The sequence below is a fragment of the Pinus tabuliformis genome, chromosome 8 (assembly GCF_031772625.1).
Source record: "Pinus tabuliformis cultivar Carrire ecotype Pingquan chromosome 8, CPIR1, whole genome shotgun sequence".
NCBI lineage: Eukaryota > Viridiplantae > Streptophyta > Pinopsida > Pinales > Pinaceae > Pinus > Pinus tabuliformis.
The window spans coordinates 534,741,655-534,766,636 of NC_142294.1; the positions used below are offsets into that span (position 1 = coordinate 534,741,655).

Below are 24,982 nucleotides of genomic sequence, written 5' to 3' on the forward strand. Positions count from 1 at the left end.
TATAAAGATGGGGAATACAGAAATCTAATTCTTATTATTGGGATGAAGACAATACTATTCAACGGGAAATATCAACCATGAAGTTGGTTAAGCATCCAAATGTTGTCCAGCTGTATGAGGTCATGGCCAGTAAGACAAGAATTTACATTGTACTTGAGTTTATATCTGGAGGCGAGCTCTTTGACAAAATAGTTAACCATGGAAGGTTGAAGGAAGATGAAGCAAGGAGATACTTCCAGCAGCTTATTAATGCTGTTGATTACTGCCATAGTAGGGGTGTCTACCATAGGGACTTGAAGCCAGAAAATTTGCTTCTGGATACATATGGAAATCTTAAAGTATCAGATTTTGGCCTAAGTGCACTGTCTCAACAAGTCAGGGATGACGGTTTGCTTCACACTACTTGTGGAACACCCAATTATGTTGCTCGTGAGGTCATCAATGATAAAGGTTACGATGGGGCAACTGCAGACTTGTGGTCATGTGGTGTCATCCTATTTGTTTTAATAGCAGGTTACTTGCCTTTTGATGATCCAAACCTTATGACATTGTATAAAAAGATATATAAATCAGATTTTACATGCCCTTCATGGTTTTCTTCTGGTGCAAAGAAATTAATTACAAGGATTTTGGACCCAAATCCTAAGACATGAATTACAGTACCTGAGATTTTAGACAATGAATGGTTCAAGAAAGGTTATAAGCCACCCAAGTTTAATGAAGAAGAAGATGTAAATCTGGATGATGTTGATACTGTTTTCAATGGTTCAGAAGAACATCTTGTTACAGAAAAAAAAGGGAAACAAAACCAGAGGTGATGAATGCATTTGAACTTATCTCCATGTTCCAGGGTCTCAATCTTGGCAATCTCTTTGAAATGGACACGGGTATGGTTAAGCGAGAAACGAGGTTTGCATCTAAACGCCCTGCAAACGAAATAGTATCAAAAATTGAGGAAGCTGCAAAGCCTCTTGGATTCAATGTGCAAAAGAGAAATTACAAGATGAAGATGCAAGGTTCAAAGACTAGAAGAAAGGGTCATTTGAATGTAGCTACAGAGGTATTTGAAGTAGCTTCTTCTCTTTTTATGGTTGAAGTCCGCAAGGCTGGAGGTGATACCTTGGAATTTCATAAGTTTTACAAGAACCTTTCGGCAGGCCTAAAAGTATCTCCAGAAAGAAGAGGAATCCGAGCATGCTGTTTGAGTTTGTTTTTAGGAAAAGCTATTGACATTGAAGCCTGGCAGCTAAACAGGATTATTTGCAAATTGTTGTTCATTTGTTGGAATGAGGAAGATCATTAATAAATGTAGCACAGTGTTAGTAGAAAACTAGTGAGGGGGACTGTGTTTTTAAATCACACATCAGTTTCGTAGCGCGCTACGAAACTGCTGTAGGTGATGATTTTAAAAAGCACAGAGCAGCTAGTGTAATACTGTGAGCAGGAGTTGTGAAAGAGAGACATCTGTCTATGCCACCTACAGTACATTCAAAAAACATGGTAGTACTTCATGCCTGGGGTTGTTAAATGATTTGGGAACATGTTGCTACACTTTCGGAGAAGGTTGGGAGACATAGACCATTATAATAGGAGCACACTTTCTGGTCATTAAATGAGCCATCAGCGCTTTCAAGCATCCCAAGTCAGCATTCATCGCATCTGTAAGCTCAACCATCTCAACTTAACTAAAGGAGGACAGCTGTCACAGCATTCAAGAAAGCATCAAGCATACGAGGAGAAAGGAATTAATGTTTTAGTTTGATTAGGATTGTGTGCAATTACATTTCAGCACTTTGTAATAAATACATTAAATAGCATATAGGAATAGTTTATAGCCACCTTCGAGGCTCCCCTCATGCTGGAGGAGGAAGCTCGAGGTGTTTTAGTTTTGCTTGCCTATATATGGGCCAAGGTTAGATGTAGAAAGGGTTGGATACTTAATAGAAAAACAGTGTTGTTTTGGGCCATTGTAAGACCTTTTTTGACAGTAATAGTAAAACAGAGTTATTCTCTTCTCAAGATTCTCGAAGGATTGTCATGATCAAATGTAGTGATGATGTGTGGTACTTTATGTTATTTTATGGTTTTGTTGTATGCAATCACTCAGAATTCATAAATATATGCTCTGACTTCCTGTGTATACAACAAGCTATGTTTTGGTGAAATATGTTTGACATGTAATGCTAAGAGCCTTGATTTCCATGAGGTCACTGTGTTTTCCTTGTTTACTTGATATTATAGACTCCATAGCCCAATGAGAGCCAGTTTGATGTGTTTCCAACCAGTTATGCTTTCATAAGTGAATAAAGAGTTAGCCATCTAGTGTTTGAAGTATTTTATCAAGAATTGTGAGAGAGCCCTCTCTGATCAAAGAGGCTAATCTTTGGTCTAAAGATTGGTTGAAATAGTTACATGAAATCATGCTAGATTGCAGCCCTCAGTTGTGATTTTGTGATAACACATATGTTGAGTAAAATATGTTAAATGTCAATTAGTATGCATTATATAAAAATTGAAAATTAAAATTCTTTTCGGGATAAAACATTTTATTGGAGTGTTGCTAAAAAGGAATGAGATGTGTAGTTCTTTCTATGTTTACTATGAAGTTCACTTATATATAAGAGACCCTTATAGATCTATCTTAATTCTAGATTTATCAAGCATCCAAAAAAGATCAAATTTTTAGAGATTTAAACATGTTTTAAAATGCTAAACTTGAAAAAATATTTGCACCTCAAATAATTTGATCTCACCTTACACTTGATACATAGAAAGTTGAAATAAATGTAGGCTAGTTCTTATTTTTCAATCTTTCAACTTTATAAAAATTACAATTTTGACTTACATTATGTACCAATATTAATCCATACATTCAAGAGTATTTTTATAGCAATAATGTAGATATATTTATATATAGCCCGTACATTCAAGCCACAAATACATTGTTATTCTAGTTATTTCCCATCAATAATGTAGATATATATTTATATTACTAACTTCGCTATATTGATGTTAACCCTAACTTAATAAAAAAAATAAAAAATACTACATTATATGCTTATCTCATAATTGACATCGATATACCAAATTTGACTTGGCATAGAACCCAAAATTGGTGTCTTTGTAATTGTTTATAACATGGGTATATCTATGTTACTAATGTCGATATTTCATTGTTAACTTGAGCAACGAAAAAACAAATATTGATACCCTATCATTGAGCTTCCTCATCTTCTTTTGCATTTCTTCAATGCATAGTAAAATTTCCTGCTATGTTTGTGAGTAGTTGACCAACACATTTTTATTATTGTTTTTAGCTACTGATATAGGTCAATAGTCTACATATAATTCATTTTCCAAGTTTTGGTGTTTCTAGAACCCAACTTCCTACCCTTTTTTTGGCTTGAGCATCAGATAATATCAATCATATTTCTATGCTTGCCTCTCTTTTCGCATTTTGATTTTCTCTTCTGACATCAAGGGGGTGGATTGCACAAATATTTCCTTTGGAACATTCAAATATTTATTGTGCCCTTGAACTTGGAGGGTGCTTAGAACTCCTCACATGGTGACCCTCCAAACCAATAGTAAGTGGCATAGTGACACAAAATATGAAAGAGCTAGGGAGACTGAAACCTAACAAGACTAAGGTAGTATCGCTATAGGGAGAAACACAGTAGAACCACAATGACACCTAGAGAATAATTCAAGACAAGAGAGAGAACTAAGGACGACCTTGAACTCCAAGCCAAAGGGAGAAGGTGGTGAGAAATTTTTCCAAAAATGGAGTAAAACCCACACCTTCCCTTTTGAAATCAAACTAAAATTTGAATCCTACCAAAGGTCCCACACTTGTGGAAAATGGTTAATGAAAGATGATACAACAACAAACCTAAGCATTGTAACAAAGGCATAAAGTAGCAATAATAGGGTCACATGCTAGAAAACGAGTAGACCTTTAGAAAAATAAAGTTAGTATTGATAGACTTGAAATAATAATGTGCACCACGTGCTCCCCTATGAGTTGAACCTAAGTGTAGAATAAGGGAATTATTTGACCAATTTTCCACCTAAATCATATTGTTGGTCACTAAAAATTGAGATTGTAACCAAATACCACAATGGAACACAAGCCTCCTTAATGAGCACTAGAAAGAAAAAACTGCCATGAGACCAAACACTATAATACAAGTTCCCAATGCCAAAAATATTCCCCCAGCTAGGAAGATATTTGTTTCAAAGAATTTAAAATTCTCTAGGTAAATAAAACCTAGGAAAATTCAGTGCTCAAAGAGAAATTGTTCCTAAATACAAATAGTTTCCTAACCAAAATCATTTGGATAATTCCATCTATCCATACTCACAACCTTTTCCTTGCCATGAGAGATATGTTATGTCACTTCCTTGAATAATGGTGACTCATGATGGGAGAGGCCATCAAACACATCATCAAGACAAAACATAGTGCAAAAAGAAACCTTACTACATGTGCAGGAACCATCTTCATATACAATTTCCATGTAGGTTGATCATAGATCCCCACCTCCCTCAATTATTACCTCACTTAATCACTAGTTGTACCCCCATTTATGAGCACCAACACTAGGAGTTAAATAACACATTTTTTAAATAGTTGATTTACTATTGAATAAATATCCACAGTATATAAAATTTTGAAATGCGAGAAATGTGTTAGTATGTTTTGAAATGGTTCATTAACTAATAATTTTATGTCAAATTTTTGTTTTCCATTTTTTTAAAATTTTGTATATATGATTCTTGTTTGATTTTACATCACATCTAGTCCAATCCAATAATATATACATAAGTTATGGATCTTTTGATATGAATTTTTTATTTTTTTTAACTAATAAGTTATGAATTTAACATATATTAATTTTATATTGAAATAAAATGATCAAAAAATATTATATTGAAATTTAATTCTCTGGGATCTAGGTGTTTTCTTGATGGTGGAGCCTTGTTAGAATGGGTAGGACAAAATTCATTCCTAAAATGATCTAGACCTCGAAGTGGCGGTCATGTGCCACAACCTCTCCCTAGGTGATAGATTCACGAGCTATTACAACTTGTCTAGCTCATTCCTTCAATGTCTACTTTGTGATCTACCTCACAACTACTCTAATGTGCCAATTAATGCTAATGTACCTACTCATGTCCCATCCTTGCCGTATCCGCCTACATTCCTTTATGTAAATATTAGCAGATGAGATGCACAACCATTCCTTTTCTCTCCTTGTCATTGTTGCCAAATATCACTGCACAGGGTTCATCGATTCTTAGTCTACCATCATGGACAGAGAGAAAGAAAGAACAAGATGGGGAGGGGGGTAGAATTCATAGGCGTCCACCTTACATTCCCTTAATTGACGATGACATAGAGTTATTTGACTTAGATGTTCATGTCTATATCCATTGTAGGGTGGCTTCCCTGGAGTTCGAGGAACAAAGAATATTGGGTGATGGACAATAGGTTGTTTGGAACTTGTTGGCGTGACATCTCTAGAGTATGGAATTAGCTAGAGAAGGTGTTGAAAAGGATGGAAAAAATAAATTCTCAATTCAGTATAACTCATCTCTCGTTATGAAATATTTCTAGATCCATTGATATAGACTTCCTACCTGCTCCTATATCCTTGGTGTCCTCCAGTTCCTAGGAATGTTCTGAGGATAGAAATTATTCCCACCAACCTCACTCCCCTCCTCTACTTGATCTCCCAACAGGAAAATTGCAAGACAAAGGTCTTCTTGTCAAAGGTTCTCCAAACCATAAGCCCTAAGCAAAAGTGTTCAACTTCCAGTAGCCCCCCATCAATGCCACCCATATTTCCATTTGAAAATCCCTCTTAGCAAGACACAAGTTCTAATGGATGCCTCATTCTTGAGGAAAAGGTGGATGGCTAGTCTCTAGGAAATGAAAGCATTGAAAAAGGAGGAATCAAAAAACAACAACAAGTTACATCTAGCTCTAAGGGAAAGAAATCAACCTAAATAGGTTTTCTATTTAGTTTCATTTGTTTTTGTTCCTTCTTATCTCACTACATGGCTCTAGTTTTGATGGTCACTCATGTAGGAATATCGAAAAATTTCTAAGACCTCTATTCTCTTTGAGGGGTCATCTAGTTTCCCCTTCATGGGTAGATGGTCCACATCTATCTCTACTCATTTTGGTCTCGTCTCCAGACCTCACATTGACTCTATGATTGTATTCTATGTAACATATTTTTACTAATATAAAGTTTCTTACTTGCTTACAAATTATTTTTATTCAAATGTTTATAATTTATTTTACTAGAATAAAATAGTGTAGTTTAATATAATGTTAATTCTTTATATTTTTGTTGATGATTATGGACTTGCCAACATTCAAGGGATCTCCCTGGTATGAAGTCCCAACTAGACTTCACATCATTTGGTGTAGGAGTCCCATCTGGTACAATGGATCAGTTATCATTATCTTAAAGATATGTCTTAGCTCTTGCTTGTTAGCACATGCGAGTGGTTTGCTTAGTCTTCGAACAACGAGGTTTGCGTGCCTAGTGAGTGCTTAGTGCCACTTGTGTCAAAGTTCTTTCACTATAGAGGGAGATGGTGAAAGTGAGTCTCAGGTTGAAAGGGAATAGTCCCAACTCTACTAGAGACACACAACACAACATGACATGCACAACTTTTGACGAAGTAGTCCACACAGATGTGGCAGTCACAAACACAAGGTGAACAAATAGCACATATGACACCCAGTGGAATAGTTCACATGAGTGCGTCAACCATTATAACATTTTTACAAGAATGAATATGTCGAGTGTCTAGTGGAATATCCCACATGGGCAAGACAACATTAGCAACTGATACAACACATTTTCAATAGCATGTGTATTAAAAAAATTGAAATAGTTGGCTTGTCTTAATATAGGTTAAAGCAACATGCATTACAAGCATCCAAAGAATACTATTACAAACGAATATAATACATGTGTGAAAATGTGCTGGCATGTTAACAAGCTTCTGAATTAAGCTAAAGTTGCAAGACACATTTGTACACCATTACACCACTAACCCCGATAGCAGGGCATTGGAGCCACTGCTTGCTCCTTAAATAAAATATTATAGACTCTCAAGGCTATGTGGGAGGAGCCAGGGTGAAAAATATTTTTCATGTTCAAATGAGGGGTATATATATCCAAGGGTGAAACTGACCCTTATGACTGTTCAACTTCCCTCATGACTCTCTGACTTACATGACTTTTCAACTTTACATGAATCTTCATGTGGGTCTCCTGGACTTCTATGTTACATTACATTGATTACACCAGTATGTTCCACATTAGTGATGTGGCTGAGATGGCTGATGACATGGCTTGACACGATAGTGCTGGTATGTTCATGCTAATGTGTTGATGGTGGTGTCCATGTCAAGCTATAGCGCTGCTAAGTGATGAGTGTTCTCTTGGTGTATCATAACTTCACCTCCACATGGCAGGGTGTTTGAAGTCTTTGATAATCTCAGTTTTTTCTTAATAGTTCACGCATGTGCATGTGTATCCTTCGCTTGCTTCTTGGTATACTTCGTGTGTTCATCGTTCCTGAACAAGTCTCCTAGCATGTGCTCCTTGTTCATCCCGTTCATCGTTGCGCCATGTCTCATCCATGTACCTATATTTGCAATCACTTATGAAGAGACGACATCAAATCCATAAATCCCCTAGTCTACCATGATGCCTCATATTTCATTTTCAGGTGGAGGTGACTGGGAGAGAGGACAAGGCTCTAAAACTACACAAAACACATTTCAAACCAAGATGCAAGCTCTGGGCACTGCCAATGAAAATTGTGCAGAGGTCACTAAGTGGTTGAGATGGGCATTCCAGGTCAACAGTGACCGTCTGTGGGATCTAGCTCGATTGGAGGGAATATCTGCACAATGTTTTCTTTGAGACAGTGCAGGCAGCAAGGGGACACTGGCAATGAAAATTGGGCAGATTCTTCGGGGAGGCTAGCAGCGGGCTATGAGAGGCTACTGGCCAAGACTGCCTAGAGATGAGAGGCTATACTGCAGGACATCCCTGTGTAGTTTCTGGGCTGAGTAGGATGTTGAGAAGCTGGGATACAACCCATGAAAAATGCGCGGTTTTTAGGAGGAGCAGAAGGCCGACTGACAGGGTGACTGGCTGAAAACATTGCACAATGTTTTAGGGCAGTACGGTGACAGGAAGCGGGTGTCTGTCCGGCATGTCTACAAAATTTATTTAGTTAGTAGAGGCAGGCCTGCTTGGCCACTTCTGTGAAATTTTTTGGAGAAGTGAGGCTCACGGTCACTGCCTGCTCGAACTCTCTAGTTGACTAGCTGGAGCCTTGATGTTTTTTCTTGCAGGTAGCGCAGATTGAGATGGATTGCTGAGAAACTTCTGTGTTGTTCTAGGTGACTGTCAATCGGGTCGACTCCAGGATTGCACAGTATAGACTGCCTGGGAGGCATCCTCAAGCTCTGCGCAATTCTGGGTAGTAGTACATAATCAATGAGAGCTAAGAATTTGCAGTGTAGCTCAGCGGAGGTCTGGCTATTGAAGAGTGGTCCGGTTAATAGAGTTTCAACAAAATGACTAAACGTGTGAATGAGTGACTTCCTATATGAATGACCTTGTGAACACACACTCAACATGGCTTGATGACAAGACACCTCGAACCATCAAGACAACATACACTTAGTGTGACTGACCGACGAGTGTGAGTGACAAGCGCGACACTTGTGATAGATCGTTCAACAATCGCGACAACACATGCATGACAATGCTTACAACATCTTTTGTGAGTGCAATAGATGTTTATATAGCAAGAAAACATCAAACACAACCTTCAACATCACCATAATGAGGTCGCACGCATGACATAGCAATAAACATGTCGAAGACGTCAGTTGGTCAAACAAGTGAAAAGGAAGCAAGACATGTAGAAGAAACACATAAAATGACTTTTCATGTTTTCACACATGCATGTTACTAAGGACGGGATGATATGACAATGACAAGCAGTTCTGCAAACTCAAGTAAGAGGTGTACTTTGAAAGGTGTTCTTTACTTACCATACTTACCCTCAAGATAATCATGTATCTGTCGAAGTTTGCATGCAGTCCTAATATTTTCCATTATTTGGTTCCTTGGTCCTTCTCCTTGGAAGAAATTTCAACATGTCACCTTTTCCTGTAGTCATTGAGAGGTAGATCTTCACAATCTCAATAGACAGTGATTGCTGCCGAAATGAGGCTCTGGGAGGCTTGTTTGCACAGTTTCTGCATGCAGGAAAGATAGGGAGGCTTGGATAAAATTCCACAGTTTTGAGGGACAAGGCACTGCTGCGAGATGGGGGTCTTGGGAGAACACCTCTGCCCAATTTCTGAGTGTAGTGCAGCTGGATTTCTCTGCCATTTCTGAGTGCAGTGCTGGCTGGGGTCTTTGTGAGGTATGGGATTTCAACAGGAAATGGAGGTTGGTGTCCCTATGGGCTGCGGGATTTCAACACACAAGGGAGGTTCGTGTCTTTGCGCACTGCAGGGTTTCAACAAGCAAGGGAGGAAACTTAATGGTTGTAGAATAAAAGCACACAGTTCTAGGAAGATGGATGAGGCTAGGTTGCATGGGAAAATGGCTAAGTATGAAATCAATGGAAAATATGTAAATATTGATAGGACTTAACTGTGATTGCACACAAACACTTAGTGACACAATGTAGACCATCCAAAATACATAAGAGATACTTTTCTTGATGTAACAACCTTCGTGAAAAAATTCCATGAAGTAAGTGCGAAATGTGTCTATGTGATGACAACCACTCATGCACACATGCTTTCCCTTGAAGAAAAACAACATTCCCTTTGTATGACAAAAAACAACCCTTATGCTCGAAAATGACAAATGTTGCATAAAGGTGAGAATGCAGACAACTCTTAGGATCAAGGAGGGGAGATTGAAATCATCAGCTTGCTAATAAGTGACAAAGGATGATCGATCATAGGATCTAAGGTAGGCTCTGAAATTTGCATGCGAGCCAAAATTTTGGAGGGTGGTTGTAGCTGCTATAATGCTTTTGGAAGTATTGTTCGATTCTTTAATCATCATGGTTTCCACACTAGCTTGACTGAAAGATATAACACCTTCCATACACTTGATCGGTCAGCACACATTCCAAGCCTACTCAACTCACTTGTTTCGATTGGGGATGAGGGGTATATTGGTGCACAGGTAATATAAATGTCATAGTATAAGTTTCATCTCTGGTGTTGCTCTGCTGCCAGCAGGCCTGAACAGTACCCCAACGGAGTCACGCAGGAACCCAAGCATTGCTCCGCTGATAGCAAGCCTGGTCAGTACCCCGAAGGATTTACTTGCATCAATTCCTTATGCATGAAACCTTTCTCTTCTTTCGCCTTATTCATTTTTCATTTTGCTTTTTTTTCATGTTTTTTTTTTCAAAAAATTGTGCATAGGCACTTATTTATTTCAGAAGCGGAAGAGGGATCCCAACTTATTGAGAGAAAAAGATGTTGTTACTTTAGAGAAGTATGTTATGTATACCTCTGACATACTTTTTTAGGTTTCCCTCCTCATCTTACTCTACTTGACTTAGCTGAAAAGGGTTAGCCCAAAACAACCAACTAGAGTAGGTGGTACTAGTTAGAGTGCAAGCGTTGTGTTTTCACCAAGAATCACTCTGAATAGAATGTATTTTCCATCAAGGAATCATCGAATGAAGACAACTATTTTTTCATAAAGGGAGAGGAAAATAGATAAACAGATGTTGATAGTTGTACAAGTCCTCTTAGATTTGTCCAGATTGTCTTGAGAGCCAAAGATGGTTTCACAAGAGACTAACCTACGGGTACAAGTAAGCAAAGAAAGAAAAAAGAAAAAAGTAGAAGTAAAGAGAAAGAAAAACAAGTAAGAAAATCAAGCAAGCAAGAAAACCAAACCAAGTAAGCAAGCAAACAACCATGCAAACTAGAAATCAAAGCAAAGCAAGAAGCAAAGACTACTCCTACTCCTACGCTAAACAGTGCATGGACCTAATCACATGAAGTGATATTTCCAATGTAGACACTGACGCATTGGTTGGCCCATGTTGGTGAAGGAATTGTTCGTGAAAATTGTAGTCAAGTGAACAAGAAAACATGAAATATATAACAATGAAGACCAACACACTCTGATTTTAAATGTGTCCACAGAAAAGAAAAGAGTGAAAGCACAATACAAACACTCTGTGGACATACCATGGTGCCATGACACACTGCATAGAGATGATAAGCATGTGCACTCTCTTCACTATGACAAACAAGAAAAAATGAGAAAAAGAGACAACTTATGCCTTGCAAGTGTGTTTGATGTGAATGATTCCTCTAATGCGTAAGCGATGGGATCATGTGATTCTAGTGGAGGAAGAAAAAATTGGGTGTTGGATTGATCCTCTATGAAAACCAATGAGTGATGAGGAGCCTTAGGTGTTTCACAAATTTTCTAATTGGAAGTGTAAATAACCTCAAGACAGTGAGGGCCTAACATAACCATCATCCCAGGCTGAAGTGCCTCGAAAACCTACAAGGTTTCAACTTCGTCAATAGATAGATTACCAGAAACCATTGGCTTAGACAGATTAATCGTGAGTGAATCAACATCGTGATCAAATGAAGAAGTACAGAGATCGCAACAACCATGATCAGAAAATTCAGGATGTTCGTCGACATCCTCATGATTTGATGAATCATGCAAAGGGGAAGATGAGAAGCAAGGATGTTCACCCTCTGTATTTCCGGAAAAAGTAGATGAAAATTCAAGTGGATTCTCAATGAATGATTTGTTCTCTCCACTATCGAATGATAAACTGACATTGACTATGTTCTACGAATGATCAGAAGTAAGTGCATCCGTGGATGAATTTACAAAAGGGAAATCAGAGATAGGAGAATCACTAGAGATGTCAGGAAAAAGCAGAGGAGGTGCAGACAGAAGGAGGTCATCCTTTACCGCGGGTTCATGTTTAGATTCCTACACACACTCATCATGAATGATTGCACAGGTTGGCTTCACAACATCAACTTCATTGATAGCTCGATCCTCATTCACAACAAATGTGGGGTCTGCAACGGAAGAACAAAAGATAGTATAATATGAAGGATAAATGGAAGGCAGACACAGAGGTTGAGCAAACAAATCCACGTGACAACCAGCATGCTTGCAAGCCAAATCTGTGTAGATATCAAGGGAAGGTGGGGTAGGAGGATGTGATAGTTGAATAGACGTGTGTGCACATTCTCCCACATCACTCTACGGAGGTAGAGTTGTTTGCTGAGGGAAGGCTAACATTCACTTGTGACAATGACTATGTCTGCTTGTGATCGTGCAACTCCATCACCCAAGTATGCTGAGTGGGGTTTGAACTTTTTCTTCTCATTGGGATAGATTGATTTGTGAAGGAAATATTAAAATATGTCCATGTGATATTGGCATTTCATCTGACTTTTCGGAGCTTCAAACATGAGTAGATGGAAGCGCCCCAAAAATTCATCTAGAGATTCCTGTGGGGCCTTCCATTGTTGTAACATTTTTTTATCAAGTGCTTCAGGATCGAAATGGTTAAAAATAGATTCTATTATATCACTAAACTGCTTGAATGAGTTCATGGAGTTATGAGGCAATATGCTATATCATGTCAATGGGTAGTTGTGAAGTGTGTGTGTGAGTAGTGAACATACCTCTATTTCAATAAAACCTTCCATGTTCTCCATAAGCGCATGGAAGTCATCTAAGTGCTCAGGCCAGGCCACTTTGACTTCACCATCATACATGATTTTTGATAATTCATCCCATAACTCCCTCTTGACATGAAAGATATTTTCGTTGGACAAACATTTCAGATGATGAACTATAAAAAACTCCACGATAGATGTGAAAAGATTCAAAACAGATTGTGAGGGCTTAGCTTGTCATCTGGCCCTCCTTCTAGTGCCATAAATGTTAACGGTGTTGGACCTTCCAACATTTAGGGGATCTCCCCGGTATGAAGTCCCAACTAGACGTCACACCGTTTGGTGTAGGAATCCCATCTGGTACAATGGACCAGTTGCTATTATCATAAATATATGCCTTAGCTCTTGCTTGTTAGCACGTGAGAGTGGATTCCCTAGTCTTCGAACAATGAGGCTTGCGTGCCTGGTGAGTTCTTAGTGCCACTTGTGTCAAAGTTCTTTCACTATAGAGGGAGAGGGTGAAAGTGAGTCTTAGGTTGAAAGGGAATAATCCCAACTCTACTAGAGACACACAACATAACATGATATGCGCAACTTTTGACAGAGTAGTCCACACGGATGTGGCAGTCACAAACACAAGCTGAACAGATAGCATGTACAACACCCATCAGAAGAGTCCACATGAGTGCGATGGGAGTTATAACAAGTTTACAAGAATGAATCTGTCAAGTGTCCAGCGAGATAGACCACACGGGTCAGACAAGGTTAGCAACTGATACAACAAATTTCTAATAGCATATGTACTAGAAAAACCGAAATAATTCAATTTTGTTAATACAGGTTAAAGAAACATGGATTACAAGTGTCCAAAGAATAGTCTTACAAACGAATACAATATATCTGTGAAAACATGCTGGCTTGTTAACAGGCTTCTGAATTAAGCTAAATTTCCAAGACACATCCATAGACCATTACATCACTAACCTCAATAATGAGGCATTGGAGCCATTGCTCACTCCTCAAAGAAAAGATTACAAACTCTCAAGGCTGTGTGGGAGGAGCCAAAGTGTAAAGTCTTTTGTGTGTACAAATGAGGGGTATATATAGCCAAGGGTTAAAATAACCCTTGTGACTGTCGACTTCCCTCATCATTGACTGAATTACATTACTTTTCAACTTTACATGACTCTTCATGTGGGTCTCTTGGACTTCCACACTACATTACACTGATTACAACAGTATGGTCAACAGTAGCAATGTGGCTGATATGACTCATGACATGAATCGACATGACAGTGCTAGTATGTTCATGCAAATGGTGGTGTCCATGTCGAGCTGCAATGCTGCTGAGTGATGAGTGTGGTCTTGATTTATCACAGCTTCACCTCTGCATTGAAAGGTGTGCAAAGTCTTCGATGGTCTTGGTGTTCGCTTGATAGTTCCTACATGTGCATGTGTCTCCTTCACTTGCTTCTTGGTACTCTTTATGTGTCTATTCGTTCGAAAACAAGTCTCCTAGCATGTTATCCCTTTTCATCCCATTCATTGTCATGTCATGTATCATCCATGTACCTATATCTGCAATCACTCATGATGAGACGACATCAAATCTAGAAAGCTCCTAGTATACCATGATGTATCATCTTTCTTTTTCAGGTGCAGGTGACCAAGAGAGAGGACAAGGCTCTGAAACTGTGAAAAGCACATTTCAGGCTAGGATGTAGGCTGCAAGCACTGTGAATGAAAATTATGCATAGGTCACTCGGAGGATGAGATTGGAAGTCTGGGTCAGCAGCGACGGTCTGCAGGATCTGGCTCCGTTGGAGGGCAGATTTGTGCAATTTTTTCAGGGAGACAGTGTAGGCAACAAGGGGACACTGGCAGTGAAAACTGCGCAGATTCTCTGGGGAGGCTGATAACGGGTTGTGGGAGGTTGTTGCCCAAAACTGCGCAAAGCTGGGAGACTAGCTTGGAGGACATCCCTGTGTAGTTTCTAGGTTGAGCGAGATGTCATGTAGCTGGGAGACAACCCATGAAAACTGAGCAATTTTCAAAATGAGCAGTAGGTCGATTGACAAGGTGAATGGCTGAAAAAACTGCTCAATTTTTTAGGGCAGTGTGGTGACAGGTTGTGAGTGTCTGTCTGGCATGTCTGTGAAATTTTTTCAATCAGCAAAGTTGGGCATTTTTTGCAGCTTCTATGCAATTTTTTGGAGGAGTTAGGCCCAGGGTCACTACCCGGTCAAACTCTCTGGTTGACCAACTAGAGGCTTGATGGTTTTTCTTGCAGGAAAATCATATTGAGATGCCTTGCTGAAAAACTTTTGTGCTATTCTGGGTGATAGTCAATCGGGTCAACTCTAAGATTTTGCAGTGCAGACTGCTTGGGAGGTAGCCTCAAGCTCTATGCAATTCCGGGAAATAGTACATGATCACTAAGAGCTAAGACTACACATTGCAGCGTAGCGAATGTTCGGTTGTTGGAGGGTGGTTTGATCGATAGAGTTTCAACAAAATGACTAAGCATGTGAATGAGTTACTTTGTATATGCATGAACTTGCGAACACATACTCAACATGACTTGATGACAAGACACCTCGAACCATCAAGACAACATATACTCAGTAGGACTGACCGACAGTGTGAGCGACAAGCGAGACACTTGTGATAGATCATTGAACGACCGAAACCACACTTGTGCGACAGTGTTTACAACATCATGTGTGGGTGCGATAGATGTTTACATAGTGAGCACAACTCAAACACAACCTTCAACATCCCCAGAATGAGGTTGCAAGAAATACATAACAATCAACATGCCGAAGATGACAGTTGGTCAAATAAGTGAAAAGGAAGCAAGACATGTAGAAGAAACACATAAAATGACTTTTCATGTTTTCACACATGCATGTTACTGAGGACAGGATGATATGACAGTGAAAAGCAGTTCTACAAACTCAACTAAGATGTGAAATTTGACAAGTGTTCTTTACTTACCATAAGTACCCTCAAGATGATTATGCATTCGACGAACTTGCATGTGGTCCTGATATTTTCCATTACTTGGTTCCTTGGTCCTTCTCCTCAACTCCTTGGAAGCGATTTCAACATGTCACCTTTTCTTGTAGTTACTGAGAGGTAGATCTGCATAATTTCAGCGAACAATGGTTGTTGCCGGAATGTGGCCCTGGGAAGCTCGTCTACGTAGTTTCTGCATGCAAGACAGATAAGGCAACTTGGACAACATTGCACAGTTTTGAGGCACATGACACTACTACAAGATGGGGGTCCTAGGAGGACACCTCTGTGCAATTTCTGAGTGTAGTGTAGCTGTACTGCTCTACACATTTTTGGAGTGCAATGTTGGCTGGGGTCTCTGTGGTATGTGGGGTTTCAGCAGGAAAGGGAGGTTGGTGTCTCTGCGGGCTGCGGGGTTTCAGCAGGCAAGAGAGGTTGGTGTCTCTATGCATTGCGGTGTTTCAGTAGGCAAGGGAGGAAGCTTGATGGTTGCAGAAGCAAAGCACACATTTCTGGGAAGTTGGATGAGGCTAGGTTGCTTAGGAAAATTCCTAAGTGTGAGATCAATGAAACATATGTAAACATTGATAGGACTTGATTGTGATCACACATAGACACTTAGTGACACAACATAGACCATCCATAATACATAATACATACTTTTCTTGATGCAACAAACTTCGTGATAGAAGTGCATGAAGTGAGTGTGAAACATGTCTATGTGATGACAACCACTCATGCGCATATGCTTTCCCTTGAAGCAAAATGACATTCCCTTTTCATGACAAACAACAACTAATATGCCCAAAAATGACACACGTTGCATAAAGATGAGAACGCAGACATCTCTTAGGATCAAGGAGGGGAGCTTGAAATCATCAGCTTACCAATAAGTGACCAACGATGATTGATCATAAGATCCAAGGTAGGCTCCAAAATTTGCATGCAAGCCAAAATTTTGGAGGGTGGTTATAGCCGCTACAACAATTTTTAAAGGAAAAACTATACAAAATTTAATATATAGATATATATATATATATATATATAGATAGATAGATAGATATATAGATATATATTTATAAATGTATATGTTTAGCTTACTATTATTATTATTAAATAATAAAAACCTACTCTAATATTAAAAAATAATATAATTTTTTCACTTTTAATTTTTAAATAAATTTTAATTGATCTCATTTTAATACCCTTTCACCTTATTTAGCTTTTGCAAATGTCGTTTTCAATTTTTCTTACCGTCCCAAGTGTCACTTTTGATTATGTCTGCTTCTATGTGTGTTGCACCTTCGTGCATCACTAAAGGTAGCTCTAGAACATTCTTTTGCATTAGATAATTATATCTATCATACGAATGTGTGATATACACATTCCTATAGCTTAGGAAAGTTTCTAGTTGCAGTCGATGCTTTTGTCGCAAGTTGTGTTTTAAGCATCGTAATGCTACGTTTCAACTGTCGCACTTAGAAATAAGTGTTTCTTTGTTTTCATTTCAAGGTGTAGTTGTTGATTGTGATTTCTCTGCATTTACTTGGTTTATATTGATGAAATTCATGTGTATGATTTATGTTGAGTCTTGTTCGAATGTTTTTCCCTTTCTTACTCTACTAGTCCTGCAGTTTGCCATTTTGGATCTCTTCTTCATCCTCTTATCAGGTGCAAGTTATGAAATAATTAATCTTTCACCGGGTGATGAGTACTTCATATACATGAGCCTCATTGATGAAATCCTACCTTTTGGACCTAGGAACATGACCTAAGACCAAGTAGGTTTGATTTGTTCCCTGAACAAACATGTATAAAATAAGACTCTTAATCACTGCCATGATGTCAACTCCAGGTCCTCATGCTTAATATGTAGGATGTTCCATCTACATGTCTCACAAGGAAGGCATTCATTATGTTAAGAGCCATAAAGGGAATTTTCAGATAGGCCTCTCTTACCATATGTTCTTAGTAATGCCCCTAGCACTGAAAAGTGACTTAGTGCTCAAAGAGTAGAGAAGGATATGTGATTCAACTAATTTCATACACAATTTTCAAGTAAATCTTTTGTATATGCATAACTTCCATATGTGTGAATTTTTTTTTGTATGCACAACGTTTGTATACATAACTTCAATATATGCATGATTTTCATGTATGCACAACTTCTGTATACACAACTTCCATATATGTGCATATATTGAAGTTGCAAATATACAAACGTTGTGTATATATGGAAGATATGTGATACAAAAGATGCATATATATAAAAGTTGTGCAACTTCTGTATATGCACATATCTTCTGTGTATGTGCAACCTTCGTATATGCACATATCTTTCATATATTCACATACATGTGCACAACTTCAACCTCCATATATACACAATTTATGTATATGTGCATATATTTTGTATCTGCGCAACTTCCGTATATGCACATATCATATGTATAAGTGCATCTTCCATATGCACATATCTTCCATATATGTACATGTATGGAAATTATGTATATACGATAGATGCACATATACAGAAGATGTGCACATATAAGGAATTTAAACATATACAAAAGAGTTGTGAATATACGGAAGTTTCACATATACGGTAGATTCACATATACATAAGGTACATATATATGGAAGATATGTGCATATACAAAAGTTGTGCATACATAGAAGATGTGTGCATATACGAAAGTTATGCATATATGGAGGTTGCACAATTCTTATGTATATGAACAACTTCCTTATATGTACATATACTAAAGTTGCACATATATGGAAGCTATGTGCATATACAAAAGTTGTACATATATAGAAGATATGTACATATAGAGAAGTTTTGCATATACAAAATATATGCGCATATGCGGATGTTGCGCAGAACTTCAACCACTGTATAGGTGTAACTTCCATATATGTGCATACCTTCCGTATATGTTGATGAGACTAGGTATTGCAACAATAATGCTGCAACTCCTAGGGCTACCAGCTTACTTATCAACTCGAGGTTCATACAAACTTGGAGGTGATAGTGCTATATGCACAAGTATAAGTGAAGGTACTACCCGTTGTCATTGTTTGTCTGGCAAGAGATCCCAGGGGTTCCAAGCCAAACTTCTATAGGGTCAGAAGTAGCTTAGTTCTTTGATGGAAGGAGAGAAAATATATTCTAAGAGAGAGCTACTCTAGTGCAGTAATGAAGAAAACAGCATGGAATGCTAAACTTACACCATAACCTAACTAACCAATTAAATAGATATACTAAGAAGAATTGCTAAATTAACACTAACCTAATGCTAATTATCTAAGTTGCAGAAGTAAAGAGCTTCAAAACTAGACTAAGGTGTAAAAAAGAAACTTAGGTTAAATTGGGTTTCAAGTGGAAAAAGCAATCAGAGGTCGAAATAAGTGAAAGGAGGACATGAGGGAGAAACAATGCATAAGAACCATTGGATGAGTTGGGTGAAAGGAAAATGAACGGTGGAGATTGGATCGCGGGAGGTTACGTAGATATATGGGCGAATAGGATTAACTAACAAGATGAATGGTGGAGATCTTATCGCGAAGGCTTAAGTGAATGGATGGATGAACAAGGGAAAAAAGCAGATGAACGACAAAGATTGTGTCACGAGGGATTAGGTGAGTGGATGGATGAACAAGGTTAACAGAAGATGAATGGCCGAGATCTAATCATGTGGGTGAAGTCAAGAGATGGACGAACGAGGCTAACAAGAGCGATGAATGGCTAAGATCTTATCACGTGAGTGAAGTCAAGAGATGGATAGCGGAGATCATATTGCAGGGAAAAGAAATGTGCAGAATGAGGGAGCGGGTTTCTAAGGCGGTAAGTAGTTTCTCGCACACCCTTCAGGCTGTAAGCAGTATTTGGAAATTTCACACGATTAGCCTTACTGCATGACATGTAGCATGAGAAAACCAATTTTCTCGTGTGCTCTCTGGTGGATAACGTTCATGCACTAATCCGTGTCAGATTGTGCGATAGTCGTTGGATCAAACGGGGCTGATCAACGATGGAGATCGACCAAGCTAGTTGGTGATTGAGTGAAGCGATAACCGTCAGATCAGGCAAGGCAGATCGACGATTGGGTTTTAAAGTCCCTAAAGTGATCGGATGACGTGATAGCCGTCGGATCAGGCAAGGCAGATCGATGATGGGGACTTAAAGTCTATAAAGTAAGTGGTGGACTCCACGCAAGGCAACAGTTGGAGAAAATAGTGAATCAAATGGTGATTGTGAAGGATTTTTGGTGATTGGACGGCAAGGAAGCGATGCATGAGAAATGTGTTGGAAGTGGTTTCAAATGAAAATGACAGAGAAAACCAGTGCATGTGAACAAATAAATACATTAAATAGCAAACTCCATAGCCCATGTGAGAACCAAAGACCTATGTTTTTGGGGCTGCTGAAGGATCCCTTCCTCAAGTCATGGTCCCAGAGGGAGGAGATGAGGCCGAGACACCTAAGCACAACTTGATATCGATCTTTTTCCTCTAACTAACCAGTGAACTGAAAGAAGGCATAAGTGAAAGTAAACTACAACAAATGCAACTACTAAAGTAGATGAACAAGAAAACCATGAATGATCTACGCTATATTGCTATAATGAAATTGCAACTATTTAAGCAAATAAACAGTGAAAACCATAAGGCTACTTAAGCAAATGAACAGAAAACCATAAACTACTTAAGCAAATAAATAGAACAAAAATCTCTGCTTGCATACATGTACAGTAAATAGGAGTTGTGGCTGCTTGGGTCGGGCCCTAACCCAAGATCTTCAACCCTCGAAGTTAACTCATAGCTGGCTTAAACATAACTCATTCTTATTAGAAAAACCTTGGATTACAAAGCAAATTATCACAAGTCTTTGTAGCTCAAAAATAAAACATAGCTTTAAAATAGAAGTCTGAATCCTACTGAGGTCCTAAGCCTCTCTATTTATACATCTGAAGTCTCTAACAACTTCCTTTCCACTAGGGAGGCTTGGCCTCCAACTCAGGAAAAATTGGTTTTCTGTCCTTTTCCTTTGCTTGGTTGTCTTCTAGTCCTCCAGGATATGGTTGTTTGCACTCCAAGCTGATGGAGGAATATTCAAATTGAGGGGTAGTAAATGAGGAGGATTGACCTCCTATAATTACTCTCCCTTGTCTCATTTGAGTCTCTACCAATGTCTTTGCCATAGTTCTTTGCTGTTATCCTTTATACCTGGATTTTCCTTACTTTTATCCTTTATTCTTGTATTACATGCACATTAGACCACAAATCCAAATACCCAACTCTAACTCATCTCGTAAACAAAATATAATCAAAAGTATGCAATAAGTTGTGATAATAGTTGGTTTGACTAAGCTAAGAGGCCAATTAAGGCCAATTAAGGCTCATATAATTACCCAATGATGAGGCTCATCATCACCCCCTACTGAAAGTGTTTCTTATCCTTTGAGCAACTTAGCCAATGTCCATGTCCTTCATGGCTCTGGTAGCCTCTTTGATATCTCATTCTTCTGTTGTGGTCTCTTCTTCTTGTTCACGAAAGCCTGCTTTCCTTTCTACTGCTTCTCACTACCTCTTTTCCTCTTCTTCTTTTCTCTGATCTTCAAGCTGTGTGGTAGTGTTTCCATCTCCTTTAGCAGGCATGTATATTATGATCTCTTAGTTGCCTAAACATATCCTCAAAATGTGAAATTTCTTTCTCTTCGGCAACAAGATATCTAAGTGCTAGTTGAGGATCATTTGCAATTATATTATGGGTGCTGAATAGGGCCATGGGATTTGATTGTTCAACTCCGATGAAAATAGGTTCATTTTTCTCTTTGGCCGATATTTTTTCATCTCCGAAGCCCTTGACTTCTCATGGTTCATCCATGATGCCAAAGCCATTAATTGTAGATATCCTAGCTCTACATTAGGATCCCACATATTCATGTCTGTGAGGGCCATGTTGTGCAAGTAAAGCTCAGCTATTGTGGCCTTATCCTCTAGTGTACCTTGATCACAAAGATCAATAAACTGTCTATAGTCCTGAAATGGCATGGTGCTCCTTTGTGCTAGTGTTTTAATCTGAAATTGCAACCATTATTATTTGAGGGAAAAAACATAGCATTTAGCTGGCATCCTACACTGGATCGCCTCCAAGGAGAGGCTGGCCATACATGCTAGTTGGCTTTCCCTTTCCTGCAACTTTCCTCTCTATTTTTCTTATCTTCTTCCTTTTGTTGTTCTTTCTCATCTCCATCAGTTTCTTCCTCTGTTTTAGCATCATCCTCCTTGTGTTATGTTTCATCATTTTCCTCTATATTAGATTCTTCTTGTTTTTCCTCCTCCTCACTGACAGGAGGACTAATCATCATAGGTGAGGGTTTTGATGTCATCCTCTACTGGTAAGTCTCTAAAGACTGAACATTTTATAGGGATCCTGAGGTTTTGGAGGGCATCCTTAAAGAGGATTCTGATCAAACCATGGTGGGCCAATTGTTGGGAATTCCCTTCCTTTACTTTTCTACTGTAGTCTATGAGTGATTGCATCAAGAAATAGGGTATGTTGAGTCTTTGGTGAACTGGTGTTTCTACCCCAAATCTTAATTCTTAAAGAATTCTCAAATGGTTTCCATAACAATATTGTATCTATGGACTCTTGCATTCTCTTTTGACTAATTAAAGAAATTCTTTTTTGCCACCTTTTCACTTATAAACCAACTACCTCTTAACCTTTACAACTTTTTATCAAATGATGCATATGAGTGAGTGAGTAGGATACTTGCCTGTGGTCTTGATGCCATGCTGCAGTTGTCAAAGATCAAAGGCGCTGTCGATGGTCATTCTTCTTCCTCCTCTACTATCTGCTGATGGTTTATTAGCTTTTGCAGGTGTCTGTGACTGAAGATCTGATGTTGTTGTTACTGCTATGGAGCTCCTGGATTTGATGTTGCTACTGCTGTGCAGCTCCTGGATTTGATGTTGCTGCTGCTGTGGAGCTCCTGGATTACCACTTGGAAATGTCTGGTGCTTCCCTTAGAATTTCTTGATCATGTTGCTAGATGGTGTTGTGAGGATGTTGTAATGAATGGACAAAGGGAGTAGGAGTATATGTGGATGCAGGGATGATGGCAATGGTTGAGGTGATTGTGTTAGAAAACACAATCTTCACCTGAATTAAAGAAATGAAGTGAAAAACAATAGAATTGATGGACGGATGCATGGTAAGGAGTGGAGGAGATGAATATATGTGAGGCAAGGTTCTGTTTGTATCTTCTCTTTGGTCCTTGCTTGTCCTTTTTACCCACCTGCAAAAATCAATTATGTTTTTTTTTTATCATATATTTTTTTAAAGAAACACCTAGGCTCCCTCAGAGAGGTTTTCACCCTAGATATTTGCCCTAGGCGCTTCAAGGAAGGTTTTCACCTAGGGATCTTCTTACTCTTTTTCATTTTTTCTCATCCTTGGGCCACCTCAAGAGGTTTTCAACCCAAATATGGGATCAAGAGCCTCATGGAGGTTTTCACCTGAATCCTTATTCTTTTATTTTTTCCTTTTTCAGTGACTTGATGAGGGAGGAGCTGGAACTTTCTCTACCATCATCACCGTCTTATTGATACTATCAATGAACTCTTGTTTTGATAAAGACCTCTTGTACATTTTCATTATGTGTCCATTAACTAGCAATAGAATGGCTTCGTCATCAATAGTTCTGATGTGTACTGAACAATTATCATGGCATCTTTCCACCACATAAGGTCCGAGTCATCTTGTCCTTAGCTTGACCTTGAAGTCTTTAAACCTGGAATCATATAACAATTCCGAGTCTCCTTCTTGAAATTGCTTCTCCTTGATGTGCTTGTCATGCCAGATCTTCCTTAGAAGTTGAACTATCTCTGTATGTAGGAGGGCCTGCATTCTAAATTCATCCAAGCCATTCAAATTTAACAAGATTTCTTTTTGTGCATGGCTGAGATCCAAATATAGTTGCGTTTCCATCCTCAATTTGTTATATTCAAAATAAATGGACAACAAAGCCTTTTTATCATAGGGTGTAAATCCAATGGTGGTCTTCCATGTTGTATTATAGGCCCAGGTGGCCTCAACTAGTCTTTCTGCCCAATCCTTCTTGCTGCTACTCACTACCTTGGTTAAGATGTTCTCCAATGCCATATTGGTCACCTCCACTTTCCCATTAGCTTGTGGATGATAAGGAGTGGAGGTCATAAGCTTGATTTTGTGATGGCTGAGTAGTTCTTCAATCGTGCTGGGGGTAAACTGGCTGCATTGGTCTGTGACTAGCTCTCTAGGGTACCCAAATTTGTAGAATATATTCTCCCTTAGGAAATCAGCCACCTTCTCTTTTGTTGTTGCCTTAATTGCCTTGGTTTCAGCCCACTTAGTCAAATAATAAGTACACACAATGGTGTGTTTTTTTACTTTGAGGTTTGATAGGCCTAATGAATTCCATGCCCCACTTGTCAAATGGCTTGAAAGTCACTTGAGGTTTTAGGGGAATTTCATCTCTTGGAGTAGGATTGCCCATCCTCTGGCACCAATCACACTGACTAATGTACTTCTTCACATTCTGATGAAGAGTAGGCCAATAATAGCCTACTTGAAACACTTTGAATGTTGTCCTCTTTGCTGCAAAGTGACCTCCGCAAGGCCCATCATGAGAGGTCAAAAGGATGTCAAAGACTTCCTCTTCCCTTACACATCTTCTTAAGATTTGATCTGGGCCAAGTTTGAACAGATTACACCCAATCCAAGTGAAGGGGGTGCTCTTTCTGACTATCTTGCTCTTTTCTTTGGACAGTAAGTTTGGTGGGAACTGTGATGATACCGATAGTTTTCTATATCAACAAACCATGGGGAGAGAACTAAAATAGAAAACAAATTCTCATATGGTAACTGGTCATCCACCATTCCTTCTTCACCTGTAGGAAGATTCATCCTAGATAGAAAGTCAACAACAACATTTTCCTTACCAGGCTTATCAACAATAGTTAAGTCAAACTGTTGTAATACAAGAAACCATCTTATAATTCTAGCATTCACATCTGGTTTATTCATTAAATATTTGATTGCAACATGATTATTATGCACAAATGTTTGATAGCATGTAATGTAATGCCTAAATTTGTTCAATGAATGCACAACAGCCACGATTTCCTTTTCGGTCACAGTATAGTTTAGCTCAACCTTTG

General features: G+C 38.7%; 1 pseudogene; it reads left to right on the plus strand.

Moving 5' to 3' along the window:
* Positions 1 to 66: 66 nt before the first annotated feature.
* Positions 67 to 22,821, plus strand: LOC149236512 (CBL-interacting protein kinase 23 pseudogene; annotated as a pseudogene).
* The last annotated feature ends 2,161 nt before the right edge of the window (positions 22,822 to 24,982 follow it).